At 47.2% G+C, this 16595-nt stretch overlaps 1 protein-coding gene across 1 annotated transcript in view; it reads left to right on the top strand.

Annotated features, from left to right (window-relative positions):
- Window positions 1-16595, top strand: part of PCCA (propionyl-CoA carboxylase subunit alpha) — a 532298-nt gene that overhangs the window by 150443 nt on the left and 365260 nt on the right. The gene's annotated exons all lie outside the window — the stretch shown is intronic.

The following is a 16595-nucleotide window of genomic DNA, read 5'->3' as shown; positions in this document are numbered from 1 at the left end:
TAACTATGACTGCCGGCCATGTTTCTCTTTTTTTTCCCAGAATTGGGCAAAACTATCCACAGACGCTTTCGTGTTACAGACGGTCAGAGGCTACCGCATCAAACTACAGACATGCCCCATACAAAGGCGCCCCCCTCACCCCCTATGCTTCTCCGACACGGACACCCAGCTCATAGAGTTGGAGCTACGTGAACTACGCATAAAAGGCGCGATTCAACCCGCGCACACACAAGGGGGCTTCTTCAGCAACATGTTCCTCGTCTGCAAAAAAAACAAAGACTTCAGACCGGTGATCAACTTAAGGGAACTGAATGTCCACGTTACATACCGGCACTTCAAAATGGAAGGCATACACCTGCTACGGGCTCTCCTGCAAGAAAGGGACTGGTTTACGCGTCTGGACCTCAAAGACGCATACCTGTCGATTCCTTTTCACAAGGACAGTCGACCGTTTCTTTGGTTCCTATGGCACAGGTTCCCATGGCAATTCACTTGCCTCCCTTTCGGACGCAGCTCCGCTCCATGGTGTTTCACGAAAATGCTGAAACCGGTGGTGGCCCACCTAAGGACTCGAGGGAACAGATGTATCATCTGCTTGGACGACATACTCCTGTTCTGCAAGACGAGCAAACTGGCATCACAACACACCGACTACACAATAAAATTATTAGAATCTTTGGGAATCATTGTCAACAGGAACAAGTCCGCACTGACCCTCACTCGAATTATTCAACTCCTGGGCTTCGAAATAGACTCCATTCGAAGCCTGGGGAAAGGACAATCCAACTGTTGTATCCTACTGCGGATGGACAAAGTCTCCGCAGTACGATACATCAACCGCTTGGGAGGGACTCGTTCCCAAACACTAGCGGATTTGACAAATGAGATCTTCGAATGTTGCCTCCCACGCAACATCTCGATCAGGGCCGAACATCTTCCAGGGGAGTCGAACCTCACCGCAGATTGGTACTCACGACATTGGAGAGATGCCAGCGATTGGCAATTGGACCTGCAGATATTCGCTTGCCTGAACGAACGGAAAGGACCATTAACACTAGACCTATTTGCATCGCGAAACAACCATCAACTTCCACAGTTTTCCAACTGGCTCCCGGACCCAGAGTGTATGGTGGTTGATGCCTTCACCCAACACTGGTCCACATGAGGGACTTATTCCTTTGCCCCGTTCACAATGATTGCGAGAGTACTTGATCACATTCAGAAACGATAAGTGATGCTAACCCTGTTGACACCACTATGGCCAAGTCAACCCTGCTTCCCAGACCTCCTCGAACTGTCATGCGAGGGCCCAATCCTCCTGCCAAACGACTCAAACCTACTCCGGGACCCAGTGGGGAATCCACACCCTATGCCCGTGGACAACCGGCTAGCCCTGGTGGACTGGACTCTTTCAGTGGTGCATGGTGCACCCACTAACTATCATTGTGGCGGAACCCACCTCGCCACTGGACATTGGAGGGGCCTGGCTGCCTGCCTCCTACCTGCTGACTATGGCCCCTGGACAATTGGTACGTTTAGACTATATTTGGGCATGTTGTATTCTGTATTGCTGCTGCTGGCCCTTTTAGAATCATCCATGGACATATTGGGACTTGTGGGAATACTGTCCCTTTAAGACTGTGGAGCATATTACAGTAATACTGCCTTTAATATTATATATGTATTTATATGTTCAGTTAACCTGGGTTATATGTATGCAGCATTCATCTGATTGTTCGGTAGAATCACTCCATTCATTATATTGAGTGAAACTACCGAACAACCAGACCACCCAGGAATAAGTGTGCCTCCAATTACCGTTTGCAACAATGTTGCAAACAGGTAATTGGCAATCAGTGCAGTGTGGTCTTTGTCCTTTGGGTGGCCGCCATTCGGGAAAGGAACACGTGGCGGCGGCCATCTTAAACTCCCAAACAGCGGTGTTTTGCCGTAGAGTGTCTGGAACTAAAATCGGGCACTCGACTAGGCAAACACCGCTGAGACCTCCAGACTTCCAGTAGTTCGTGTGGGAACGCCGTTCGGTAGAAAGAACCCCACGAACTAAGGGGGATTCATTCGAATCCCCCTTAGGCTCCATAACCCAGGCAATTCGTTTGTTTTTATTCACGTTTCTGTGACCGACCGCAGGGCCAAAATGCATGGAACTGTTTTCGGATACTTTACCCATGCGGTCGGTCAAATCTTTGCCTGCTCCTAACTCCCGAACCTCTGGTCCGATCTGGGTGATTTTTTAGTATGTTGCTCACCCAGATCAGGGCTATCAGGGGATAGAGGTGTATCATATGTATTTGGGGTACATCCAGGATTTGGGGAAAAGTGTGTACTGTATAATTGTGTTAATCTAAGGGGAGGAGATGTGTGGGAGGTAACATCTATAAATGCTTAAATGTGTAAGATGGAAATAAAAGCCAGGCTGGATGTGCCAGTCCAGAGTTCCTGTTTAACCCTCAAAGTGAAGTGTCGTCTCATTATTGGGGGAGGATTTATTGCATGCTGTTCCAGTTGACTGCTAGGAGTGTAAGCCTATTCGTATGGTTCCTATTCAACGGTCTACAGCATTCCTATGCTTGAGAAGATTCATATGCTGCATCGGTTCGGGGATTGTGGTGTCTGCCAGAGTGCTTGGAGTCCTCAGGAAGCGCTAGGAGCATCCTTTAACGGAGGTACCCAGTCGGGGTGCCAGGCGATCCGTTACAATCATAAACAACTAAAGATCTTTTGTGGGACTCATGGGCCCCTGGAACACAAAATAGTTACCTATCTGCATGGCAAACTTGGACCAGTTGGTGCGTGGGACGGGATCTGGATCCCTTTACAGCTCCTGTTTCCGAGATCATGAATTTTCTCTCTTCCATTTTCGAGGAAGGTAAATCATATCGGACCATCAACGTCATCAGGTCAGCTATATCGGCAGCCCATGTACCATCCCAAGGGAGAGCAATCGGCCAAGATCCCCTGATCTGCCGACTATTACGGGGAATCAAACTGAGACGCCCACCAGCGCCCAAATACCAACACCTCTGGGATGTGTAAGTGGTGCTTAGATTCCTGAGGGGATGGCCTCATAACGAACTGCTATCCTTACGACAATTGACAGCTAAATTTACCTTCTTACTGTGCCTAGTCTCATTTCGTCACGTTGAACATAGCCAGCAGGGAGGGGGGGGGGGGGGGGAAGACCAACAGGCCGTCTCAGTGAGAGAGCCTGAGGAGAGAGGAGGTTTTTTTTAGTCACAAACTAAACATACATACCCCTACAGGGGACTATCAAGGAACCTGTTACCACCCCCAGGAAAACCAAAACATACAACATATAACTAGTTCAAATATACATTGAATTAAAGAAGCAGTACACTGACCTGACTTGTGATTGAGCAGCAAAGAAAGAGGGAGTGATATGGATGTACTCCTGCTTATATAGACTCTGTCTGTACTCTGGTTCTTTATTTCAACTGGTTTTATTTTGCTGCTATGGAGTTAGTAAAGAAAGTTAATGCAAAATGCTCGCCTCCTGTCATTATTATAATTAAAGGAACACTATAGTCACCTAAATTACTTTAGCTAAATAAAGCAGATTTTTTTTTTTTTTTTTGTAAATCTGTTTATTGAGAGATCTACGAAGGCATCAAAATCAAGCGGTTAGGACTCGCAGGTCCAACATTGCTGGTTAAACAACAAATGTAAACAGTTAAACATTATTAATGAGTGATTATCAGATGATCAACAGCGATCTATGCAGTGTTATATAATACAGTGACAAAAAAAAAAACAAGCGTAGGTAGCCCCGCATAATAAACTCTTTATACACTGAATCCCGGGGTGTTATGCAATATTCATGAACAGGTGATGTCCGGGAGCGACCTGCCCTTGTGTGCAATACTCATTGTAGGAATCTATATTACAGTGCGCTCGACTTTATTATCTATTTGGAGAGTAAGGTATCCGAAAATTAGCGAGCTAGCAGTGTCAATGCCAGAACAGAACCCTGGATATAATAAGGATAGCTGCAAGTTCTGAGGTGAAAACCCCAGACCTTGAGTTAACCTGGGGGTCGGGTCCTATGACTAACAGTAGCTTCGTATCTGACACATCGACAAGCCCCGTCATCCCAGCATTGGGTTAGGCCTATAGGTTATCACGTGTCGTTGCATCTGAGATATGGGGGGGGAAGCGTAAGGGATTTCACTCTCTCGAGCATCATAAGAGATGTGCAATGTGTTGTGTGTTGTGGATGCTGTTGTTATATGAGGAGAGATTGTATCGTGAGTGCGTCACATCAGGGACCTACGTCTCGGTGGGTGTTGTCTCGCCATAAGGCAGTTAACTACCAAATCTAATTGCCAGATGTGTCAGAGCCCTCCATGGGTGTTCGCTGACTTCTGGTAATTTCGTGTGTATGTCTCAAGTCACCCCTTCGCGTTTAATGAATTAAGTGTGTAGTCGTTATCTTACAGTGAGTGTCTAAGAGACTCCCCCGGACCGAGTCCGGAGCCCCGGTCACCGACAAGAGGGGTAGAGGAGGGGGTGAAAGAGGATAGGATGGATGGGATAGACAGGGTATTGCCTCTTCTGCCTAGCTCGGGACGGCGCGTGCCCCCGTCGGGCCCCCCGATATGCCCCCAGTACCACGGCATCGTGAGATATACATAAACCACGGCGACCAAACCTCCGTATGTTTTGTTTCCCTGCCAGTTAAGGCCGAGTAGGCTGCTTCGGCACCCTGTATCTCCTCTACTCTGCGAATCCATTCGGATTTGGAAGGTACATCAGATGTTTTCCAATGGGCTGGAATGTTGGCTTTGGCGGCGTTGAGCAGATGCCGCAATATCGACTTCTTGTACGAGGATACTGAGGACGTTGTGATGTGTAGTAAGGCGAGTTCTGCAGTCCAGTCTGGGATATCCCCCAGGATCAGTATGATTGTTTCCCTGATCATCTCCCAGTATGGGGTTATAGCCTTGCAGTCCCACCATATGTGCAGAACTGTTCCGCGCGTCTCTTGACACCTCCAGCATACAGAGGGTATGGAGGGAAATATGCGGTGCAATAAAGCTGGCGTCCTATACCAATGGGAAATGAGTTTATAATTCACCTCTTGGTAATAAGAACTCATGGAGCTCTTATGTTGCCATAATAACGCCGTTTCCCACTGTTGTACCGTGAGAGATTTTCCAAGTTGTTCTTCCCATTGTCTTTTGAATGTCTGTGGTGCTTCTGCATGATTGGTCAGGAGGTGCTGATATAAGACTGAGATGGCGTGTTCCACCACTGTACCCCGGTCGCAGAGGCGCTCAAACCACGTGAGGGTTCTGTGTAGTTTTTCTTTATGTGGTAATGTTTCATAAAAGTGCTGTAGTTGGAAGTAACGGAAGCAGATGAGAGGCGTCCGTGGTCTGTCGCCCAACAGCGAGGGCAAAGTCCTCAGCCCCCCACCCTCCAGAACTCTGTGTATTGGTATATATGTCCCTATGTCCTGTAAGGGCCAGGCTATGGGGGGAAGTCCCCCACCTATGGCCTCATTATGCGTGAGCGGGAGCATCGGGCTAGGGGATGGGGATATGTGATCCAGCTGTCTCACAGATCTCCAACCCACCAGGGTTTGGAAGATCAGTCCCTCTACTGGGAGGTGGACCGGTGGTCGTCCCGAGGTGCCCCATATTCGTTCTTCCAATGTCGGACCAATAAGACCTCTATCCAGTACCACCCAATGCTTGGCGGAGGACGATACATGCCAGTCTAGGATGCGTTGCATGATCGTGGCCTGATAGTATTTCCTAAAGTCGGGCAATGCCAATCCACCCTGGATTCTAGGTCGGCAGATGATTTCATGTCGGATCCGAGATCGACCGCCTCTCCAGACGAACTTGAGCACCGCCGTCTTCAGGGTAGAGAAGAAGACCAGCGGTATTGCAAGAGGTATGGTCTGCATAAGGTACAGAACCCGCGGGAGGATGTTCATCTTGATTACCGCGACTCTGCCGTGCCATGTGATGTGCGGGTGCGCCCACCTGGTGAGGTCCGAGAGTACGGTCTTTAATAAGGGTGCGAAGTTGTGTTGATAAATGTTACCCGGGTTCTCAGACACCCAAACCCCCAGGTACCTCATCTTGTCACGACACCAGTGAAATGCGAACTCTGTCTCCAAGGAATGGAATTCCTCTGCGGGGAGCGTGATGTTCAAGACCTCGCACTTCGAGACATTGAGCTTAAATCCGGATATCTGCCCGAATCTATCGAATTCCTTGAGGAGGCACGGCAACGTGATCCTGGGATTGCGGACAAAGAAGAGGAGATCATCCGCGTACGCTGCCACTTTGTGTTGTACCCCCTTCCAGTCATACCCCTGGATGTCTGGGTTACTGCGAATCGCTTGTAATAGAGGTTCCAGGGAGAGAGCGAACAGTAAGGGCGAAAGCGGGCATCCCTGTCGGGTTCCGTTGTTGATCGCGAAGTCCCCAGTCGTGGCCCCGTTAACCCGCACAGATGCCCGTGGCCTGCTGTATATCGCGGATATCCAAGCAAGGAGTCTCTGCCCGCAGCCTTGCAATTGGAGGGTCTCCAGCATATATGCCCAGTTGACACGATCGAATGCCTTTTCGGCATCGGTCGATAACAGGAGCAACTGTGTCCCCGATCTCCTCGCGTGGTGCTGAATGGAGAAAAGTCTCAATGTGCTATCTCGGGCCTCCCTACCCGGAATAAAGCCCGTCTGGTCAGGGTGTATAAGGTCCGGAAGCAAATGTTTAAGACGGGTGGCTATAACCTTCGTGAACAGCTTGGCATCTACGTTTAATAAGGAGATCGGCCTATAGCTACCACAATGTAAGGGGTCTTTCCCCGGTTTCAGTAAGACCGTGATGGTGGCAGCCAAGGATTCCGTCCCCAGGGTTCCTCCCTCTCCCACTGCGTTGACTGCCTTAGAAAGCCAGGGCAACAATATATCCGTAAAACACTTGTAGTAACCCGTGGGGAAACCGTCTGGTCCAGGGGCCTTGCCCGTTTTGGAAGCCTTAAGGGCCGCAGCTAGTTCTTCTATGGATATCGGGGCATCCAAAAGTGTAGCTGATTCCTGGTCGATCACCTTGGTGATCGTTCCGGACAGATATTCTCGTGTCGCGTTGCGTACCCTCGAGTCTGTAGAGGCTCCAGTAGGACCATAGAGGTTATACAATCGTGCGTAATATAGTCGAAACTCTTCCGCAATTCTCTGCGGGAATGGGGAGACTTCTCCCGAGGTCAGCTGGATCTTATGGATTTGTCGTTGGGGCTGGGGGCCCTTTAGCAGTCTCGCCAGATATTTGCCCCCCTTATTGGCGTGCGTGTAGTAGAAGCCCTTTGTGCGTTGAACCGAGCTAAGGTGCCTTTTAAGGATAAGGTCCTTCAGTTTCCTCCTCCGCTCCATTAGTTCGCCATATGTAGCGTTAAGTTGGGAGCGTTTATGTTGGCGTTCTAGAGTAGAGATAGCAGCATAGACTTCAACCATTTCCTGCATATGGGCCTTACGCTTCTGGGACGCAATGCGTATGAGTGTGCCCCGGATTACACTCTTGTGAGCCTCCCAGATGGTGATCGGGGAAGACTCCGGGGTGTCGTTTTCTCTGAAGTATTGGTCCAGTTCCTGTTGGATTTGCATTTTAACACCCGGATCCATTAATAAAGACGGATTGAGCCTCCAGGTCCAGTTCTTCGGTCTGTAGAGGGGTGAGTTCAGCTCTATCCCGACTGAACCATGGTCTGACCAGGTGGTTGTTCCTATGTCGGCCCCGCGGAGATGGGAGAGTCCTTCCCTCGCGATGAAGATATAATCTATACGTGAGTAACGATTATGGAGTGCGGAGTAATAGGTAAAATCTTTTGTCGAGGGATGGAGGGCCCTCCAGCAATCTACTAGTCGTAGGGAATCGAGTGACTGCCGGATTGATCTAATGTTGCGTTGTGGTATACAGCTATGACCCGTGGAAGAGTCCAGGGTCGGGTCTAGTGGGGCGTTGAAGTCCCCTCCCACCACCAATATTCCATCTGTGAAGTCCTCCAGTTGGAGTAAGACATTGCGAATGAATGATGCTTGCCTTTTGTTGGGGACATATATAGTTGCCATAGTATAAATCTTATCCGCTATGATGCCTTTGAGGAAGAGATACCTCCCCTGTGAATCCTGAACACGTTCCAATTCTTTAAAATCCAGTTCCGTGGCAATTAATATAGCTACACCAGATTTGTGAGCTGTAGGGTGGTTGCAGAAGTAGTTAACAGGGTAGTGTCTACTCCGTAGTCCAGGTGCCGATCCCTCCTTGAAGTGCGTTTCCTGCAGCAGGGCAACTGAGATGTGTTTTTTTCTCATTTCCCGCAGCAGGTGCACTCTGAAATGCCATACTCACCTATACGTCCCGGCAGGGTTCCCAAATGAAGGAGGGCCGGGTAGTATCCCCAAGATGCAGAGGGCCAAGGGCAATCGCGCACCCGAGGTGTGGGGCCGGCCGGCGGGTGGCAAGAAAAGAGCAGGGGGTGAGAGGGGGGAGGACGTATGGAAGGGAGGGCGAGGGTAAGAAAGAGGGGGGAAGAGTAGGAGGTAGTAGTGGTTGGTAGCCGGTGAACCGAAGTCGGTACAGGGGGGTCAGACTAGCAGTGTCTTGTGTATGTATAGGGCGTCGTGTAACTGTACGCAGGTCACCAGCCCAGGAGTCCAAGTTCCTGCCGTCCGGTCACCAATCAACTAGCGCGAGTGTAGATTGTAGAGAACGTGGGTCAAGCCCCAGCCAAGTGAGATGTCAGAGAGTCGATGGGTCAAGTACGAGGTCATCCGCTCCACCGAGCCCCCCAGTTACAGCTCTGAATAAACAATATCAACATGTAAACAGTGCGCGTCACAAATGGAGCGAGCAATTAATAACATCAAACATTATGGTCATATATACATTGCCCCCCAAGATATAATATAAGGAGCCCCTTGGTACCCACATATCCACCTCTATCTTCCGGGAACCCTGCGCCCTATGTGTCCCCGGGTGACAGCAATGTCAAGTGCGTCGCCGGGGGGGGAGAAATTTCTCGGGGTCACAATTACACCAAATGACTAGGGTTAAGTGTAAACGCTGCATGCGCTGTTATGGACCAGTAGGCCTACGATGTAGCGGTAGGCCATGCAGGCGTCCCACCAACCGGAGAGGGGGAGAGGGGGGGACCACATCAAAGAACCATGGTTGAGTATAAACGTTGTACGCGCTGTTACGCGCCAGTGGGCCAGGGTGTAGCGGTGGGTCATGCAATCGTTCCAACAGCCAGGGGGGGGGGGGCTGGGGATGTGGTGAGATGGAGCTGCGGGCCTCTATAACCTTCCGTGCTAACATAGTTGAAAATGTACGTGGGTACGGGCCCGAGGTGAGGTGCAGACACAAAATCAGCAAAACATTACATTGTATATTAAAGCTTGATACGCAATACCCGTTCCCCCCCATCCCCCCCCAAAGCGAATCAAGAAGGAACCAACAGTCCCCCAGTTGTCCCTGTCAAGAAGGAGTCCCCTTCAGCAGTTGAACATTCAACCCCAAGCAGTCTGCGCTCGGGTGAAACTCACGAGGGATGCCCTCCATGAGACAACAGGTGCGGATACATTGCATTACCCCCCTTTTCCCCCCACCCCAAGGCAAGGTGAACCCGTTCTAGCTTGTAAAGAATTGGCGGTTGGAGATATACACAGGTCGGTGCCATAACCCCCATGGGACCCTCGCTTGTGTCAGAGATAGGAACATTATCCCCACCCAAACTGTATGTCCCATTTCCCCCCCTCCCAAAGCCCATATCTCTTTGTATAGTGCCCAAAGTACAGAGTACCTGAAACGGAGTGATTAGTCAAACCTGCTTCTCGTAGACTCTGGGAGGCGAAGTCGGGCAACTGGCAGCAGCTTGAAGGGTCACATCGTGGTCGGGTAGGAAGGGCGTTTGAGATGTAGAGGGCGCAAACAAGGGAAGCCGTCTCGGGTCGGTACCAAGCGGTGCATGGGTCCTGGCTGGCCTCCGGTGTCACTCCTCCGGAGATAACGGGTCTCCGCGGCTTCCCATATGTTGAACAGGGGGCGCTCTCCCACCCCGATTTCTGGGTCCCCTTTGCGGTCTTGGTGGCGGATTCAGTGGACCCAGGATCCAGTCAGAGACCGGCGGTGAGGGTAGGCCCAATTCTCCCATGAAGCGTGGTACCTCTTCTGGCCACCTCAGCGAGAGCCAACGGTTTTGATGTCGGACTTGCAGGGAGAAGGGGAATCCCCATTTATAAGGTATGTTGCGGTCTCTTAGTATTGTAGTGACCGGTCGTAAGGCCCTCCTGGCTTCAAGAGTCATCGGGGAAAAGTAATTATAGAGGGAGACCTGGGTCCCCCGGAAGGGCCAGGTCTGCCGTTCCCTGGCCTTCAGCATTATGGCGTTTTTCATTGGGAACGAGTGTAGGCAGCAAATAAGATCGCGCGGTCCCTCCTCGGCTGAGCGGGGTCGCAGGGCTCTATGTGCCCTCTCAAACTCAATTTCTGCCGGTGGAGACGGTTGCAGGAGAGAGCTAAAGAGATCCGTGAGTGTGGCCACTGCATCTTCAGGTCCCTCAGCTTCTGGGACCCCACGGACCCGTATGTTGCACCTTCTCCCCCTATTGTCAACATCCTCCATCTGTCGGCGTAGGGAGAGCAACATCTCGCCCTGGCGCGCCACCGCGGTGTCAGTGGCCGTCACCCTGGCTGTAAGGGCCTCATTTGCTTCCTCCACTACAGTGATTTTTGCTGATAACCATGTTCTTCTCAAGGAATTTTTGAATATTATCCCTTAATAACCTTTCAAATATTTTCCCAGCCACTGAAGTTAAGCTCACAAGTCAATAATTTCCAGGCAAGGATTTTGAACCCTTTTTGAATATAAGAACCACATCTGCCTTCCTCCAATCCTCCGGAACACTTCCTGAAAGAAAAGAATCTTGAAAAATTTAATACAGAGTTTCACTTATTTCTACACTTAGTTCCTTAAGTACTCGTGGATGGATACCGTCAGGCCCTAGAGCTTTGTTTATATTAACTTTCTTTAGTTGCTGCAGCACCTTGTCTTGAGTTAACCAATTACAATTATTCTCCAAGATTTTAGTAGCAATCATTTGCACATCTATTGCCGTAAGTTCTTCCTTAATATATATGGCGGAGAAATAGTTATTTAAAATTCCTGCCTTTTCCCGGTCTTCATTAACTAACACCCCCGTTTCAGTTTTTAGTGTACCTACTCTTTCATTTTTGTTTTTTTTTACAATTTATGTAGTTAAAAAATGCTTTGGGGTTGGTTTTGCTCTCTTTAGCTATCATTTTTTCATTTTGAAGTTTAGCAAATCAAATTGCCTTTTTTGCACGCATTATTTGCTTCCTTATATCTTTTATAAGATGCATCTGATTTGTCTGATTTAAATGCTTTAACCCCTTAAGGACACATGACATGTCTGACACATCATGATTCCCTTTTATTCCAGAAGTTTGGTCCTTAAGGGGTTAAATGCCCTTTTCTTATTTTTTTTTTTTTTTTTTAAATTCTTTATTTTTATTGTGCTTCGAATAACAAAATACGCTTATATTGCCACAACAGCAAATACAAGCTGATGGAATGAAACGAGTATCAATAACATGGCAATCATTATCAGCACATTTTTTGTTTTTAAAACAAGAGAAGTCAGGCTAGGTAAAACAATCTGTAGCTGTAGGTTCGTTCAGGCTGGTAACTAAGAGAAGCAAAATAAATATTTCGAGTAGTATCTACAAGCGCCACAATAGCGTAAAGGTATATATAAACGTAGGTACATTAAACAGTGGCACGGTAAAATTGCACATTTCAGTTATAAAATCACATATGTATCTTATCTGATATGTCTGAAGCTTGAGTATCCTATGTAGTAGGATTAGTGAGTTACAAGAGAAAGTCACATACATGTATTATTTTCTATTTACGATTTGCTTGCTTAATAGAATATACCTATTCTGGTAATAGAGGCTTGATAAGGATTCTCCTTAAAGCTGGTTGCCACCAGGTAGTGCGACTCACATTCAGCTATCTCCCTCACTAAGTATTGAGCTTAAGCAGAAATTAACTATAAAATAGGGAGAGAGACAAGATAATAAACAGAGCTCCAACCGGGCATAAAGTATGAGGCAGTGGTATTCCAGTCCATGCCTAAACCTGGGGAGAGTCCCTGGAGGTTACTTCCACGAGATCCGCTGGGACCCCCTGTCCTGCCATTGCTTCCTGGTTGCTGGGTAGGTTTAGGTGCCTTGTTTCGCCAGCCTTGGTGGTCCGTCGTGGGCTGTAGCACCTTGCGGTCAGTGGATGGGGATGATTGTCCCATTTGTTCTTACCGCCCTGGTCCTGAATGATGCATGCTCGGTCTCAGGTGGCCCATAGTGTGCCTCGGGGATCGCCGCTTTAACATGGGCAGATGGAGGGAATGTATGCTGGAACGGTTCCCGCCTGTCTCCTCGTGTGTTCCAGGTTTGTTGCGTGGGCGCTCAAGAGCCCTCAGGGATCTCTCTCGGTAGCAGCTGAGGCTTTACAGTATTGTGTCGGCGTATCTTAGAGGGATCACTGTCTCTGCTTCTTGAGTTGCTGTGTAGCCGTCGGCCATTTTGGCGAGACCTCGTGGGAGCCTTTCTTCCGCGGCTGTGGGCCGCCCAGGTAAGATGCATAGGTGGCAGCCCTCCTGGTGGGGACCGGGATAACCCCCCCGGCCCACAGGGGGGGGGAAACGGGACCAGGGAGGCGTCAGGCAAGTTATTGTGCATTGTGGGGAGAGCGAGGCAGCGGCCGTCCGCCCCACTCCCCTCCCGCATAGGCCCCAATCCCCGGGCCCCAGAATCTCTCTCCAGGACCTAGAGCTGCCCGGCGTCGGGCGCTCCAGCTACACCGGGACATTCCGGAGGCTCAGGCCATGGACCCCCGGGTTGGTTTATGCCAGGTACGGTGGGCATCTACCCTAGGTTTAGCCATTTCTTCGGGAGCCCTAGTGATCTGCAGCCTACTGGCATGGCCGCCCGGTCCCGCCTCCCCTTTTCTTATTTTTAATCTCTTGTTTTACTTCTTTACTAAGCCACATTGGTTTAAATTTTTCTTTTATATTTATTTCCCAATGGTACATACTGAGAAATGTACCTTTCTAATATTTGTTGGAAGATGCTCCATTTATCCTCCGTGTTCTTTTCACTAAAGAGGTTATGCCAGTCAATATATTGTAAAGCTGTCCTTAACTTATTGAAATTGGCCTTTTCAAAATGATATGTTTTAGTATACCCCATGTGCTTTTGTTTTGTTGAGTTTATTTCAAAGGACACTATATTGTGATCACGATTTCCCAAGTGCTCACCTACTTGAATGTTGGTCAAAAGATCAACGTTGTTTGTTAAAACCAGGTCCAGACAAGCGTCCATTCTAGTTGGTGCTTGTACAAGTTGTGACATGAAGGTGTCTTTTAACAAGTTTAAAAACCTAATTCCCTTTGCTGAGCTACTAGTCCCTCTGTCCCAATTTATGTCCGGGTAATTAAAATCTCCAATAATTAAAGTGTTACCCAGATTTGCAGCTTTCTCAATTTGCTCAAACAGCTGTTGTTCCTCGTCAATATTAACATTAGGTGGTTTATAACATATCCCAACCAATAGTTGGTTTCCCTTCTTTTCCCCCAAGCAGATATTTACCCATAAAGCTTCCACATTTTCCTCATCGCATTCCACTTGCTTAAGATTTGGCTTTAAATCATGGTTGACATACAAACATACCCCACCACCCTTCTTGTTTTTCCTATCCTTCCTAAATAACATGTACCCATTTAAGTTAACTGCCCAGTCATGTGTCTCATCCCACCATGTTTCAGTTATGCCTAATATATCATATTGTTTAGTGTATGCTACTGCCTCTAGTTCCCCCATTTTGTTATTTAGGCTCCTTGCATTAGTAAGCATACATTTAATATCATGAATCACTTGTACTTTTTGTGAATTATCAACATTACATAGCTTCTCTGTTCTGAGCTTGCCCTCCCCAGTCTCCACCCCCCCTTATACTGTGCTAAAGCCCATCTCCTTTCTTTCCTATCTCCATTTTGTAGATTGCTATGATCCTCCACCCCTACTACTAGTTTAAAATCTCCTCCAGCCTTCTAGCCATCCTATCCCCCAGCACTGCAGACCCTCTCCCGTTTAGGTGCAATCCATCACTACTATAAAGGTTGTACCCAATCGCAAAGTCGGCCCAGTGCTCTAAAAACCCCAAACCCTCCTTCCTGCACCAAGACTTAAGCCACGCATTGACCTTTCTAATCTCCCGCTGCCTTTCCACTGTAGCGCGTGGCACAGGTAATATCTCAGAGAATACCACTTTTCTTAAGTTGCTACCTAATTCCCTGAAATTATTCTTTAGGACCTTCCATCTTCCTCTTACTTTGTCTTTGGTACCAACATGGACCATGACCGCTGGGTCATCCCCAGCCCCTCCCAATAATCCATCCACTCTGTCAGCAACATGCCGGACCCGAGCACCCGGGAGACCGCAAACTGTCCAGTTGAGCCGATCAGAGCGGCAGATTGCCCTATCTGCTTTCCTAATGATAGGTTCACCCAGAAAATGGTGGGGTTACCACACAATAAATAATAATAATAAAATGATGAAGGTGAATAAAAGTGGAGTCAGCCACTGAGTTGTAAAATAAGTGGGGGTCACCTACAAGAAACTTGTTTTCAAGTAAAATAAATTGAATAAGTAAATATCCACAAGTGGGGTTCACCACAAACAATATGAGGAAAAGTAAAAATTTACAGCAGATGAGGAGTCACCCAAAAATAATATGGGGTATACAGGGATCACCTGTTGTAATTATTTAAGTAAATGAAAATAATAATAATAATATAAATCACTTTAATATGTGGTGGTCAGCCACTATCATAATTGTTTTTCCAGGAAAGATCTGTGAAAAATAGAAGAAATTGCACTAAGTGACAGACAGTATAAGCAATAGGGTAGACACAACTTTGCACTGTAATATAATTAGGTGAACTTACTTGATAGAATCTGGCAAAAGGGAGAAGAGAGCTGTAAACGTGTCCGTTAGTGCTGCAGTTTCCCGATCGGCAAAAAAGGCTGGAAATTGCCGCAAATGCATAAAATGGCGAGTAGAAAGGGCGGGAAGAAAGTTTGCGTCATGAAACGACTCCAAGAGAGGCCGGGCGGAAGACTGATTATGTGTCAGGGACGTGTCAGATACTAGTGCGGTAGCAAAACAGAGAAGCAAATTATATGGCAGTGTCTGAGTGGAACACTTGAGGGACACAAACTATCAAAACGTTGTGAAATATGAAAGAACACAGGCACTAATTAAGCAGTAGCCTGTGAAATAATAAATTCATATAATAACCAAGTTTATTTGAAGAAAAATATAATGAAAGATATAACCATAAATTATATTTATAATTAAGTCTTAAATGTAAGAGACTGTAATTTGAATAGACTCACCTGGGAGGCAAGCAGCAAAGAAAGGAGTTGGGAGGAGCCTGATTGCTATACATACTACTGTCATGCTCTCTGGTTGATTTTTATCTATTTATTGTTAACAGTTTCTTTGATGCTGGAGGTTTCAGTAAAGAAAGATTAGCAAATATGAAGCCTCATGTCTTGCCATAAAATTTTGAATCCATGTTGAATTCTCACAGTAGCCAAACAGGAAGCATAGCTGACTTAGATAATGTTTCTAGTTTGGTTGTTACTAACTGGAAATTTGAAATTCACTTAGGATTCTTACTTGAGTGAACAACTATGATAGTGTTTGTACAGTGTAGGTGGGTGAGAAAAATTAGTAGTTTATTTAACCCCTTCCTCTGCAAACTGAAAGCTTTATTTAAAGCAGGGGTGGGGAACCTTCGGCCCTTCAGATGTTTTGGACTACATCTCCCTTAAGAGCATTATGGCCGAAGGTTCCCCACCCCTGATTTAAAGGAATAGAGATGGACCAGTTTTTAGTTAATCTCTCCTTCAACTTAGCATCAGTAACAAAATGTCTTTGATCTATATGTTCTTAGTGCAGGCTGTCTTTCAAATACAGCCAAATGCCTCCTAAATAGAGATATTATCGTTTTTATGGATTTGAGTGTAGCAGAACCCTGTTAAGTATAGCTTTTACCCCTCTTCGAAGTTTCTGATAATCTTGCAGGATTTATACTCCATTTATACACATTGTGTTTTAGCAGTAGATGCTTCATTCATTGAAACACCGTACAAGAGACTATAAACTACTTGTCCTGACAGCAATTTAGCAGTTTAATCATCTTCCTGCCTCTGAACCCTAAGAAGTATCACCACCAATTGTATATTAGGACTCTATTAGCACCCTACATTTCAATATATGAGAAATTGTAAGCTATTGTTTGTTACTCTTGTATGTTTTGTATCACATAGGGGCTCAGCACTGTCTTTTGCTGGATTCTTTAAATATTTATATATTTTTTGTGTGGGTTGTGTTGTTGTTTTTTGGTTAATACCTTATATTTGTAGTTTGGCAGCAAAATTATTGTAATGCAATG

Source organism: Pelobates fuscus, chromosome 1, assembly GCF_036172605.1.
Source record: "Pelobates fuscus isolate aPelFus1 chromosome 1, aPelFus1.pri, whole genome shotgun sequence".
Classification (NCBI taxonomy): domain Eukaryota; kingdom Metazoa; phylum Chordata; class Amphibia; order Anura; family Pelobatidae; genus Pelobates; species Pelobates fuscus.
This window is presented reverse-complemented; position numbering and strand designations above follow the sequence as displayed.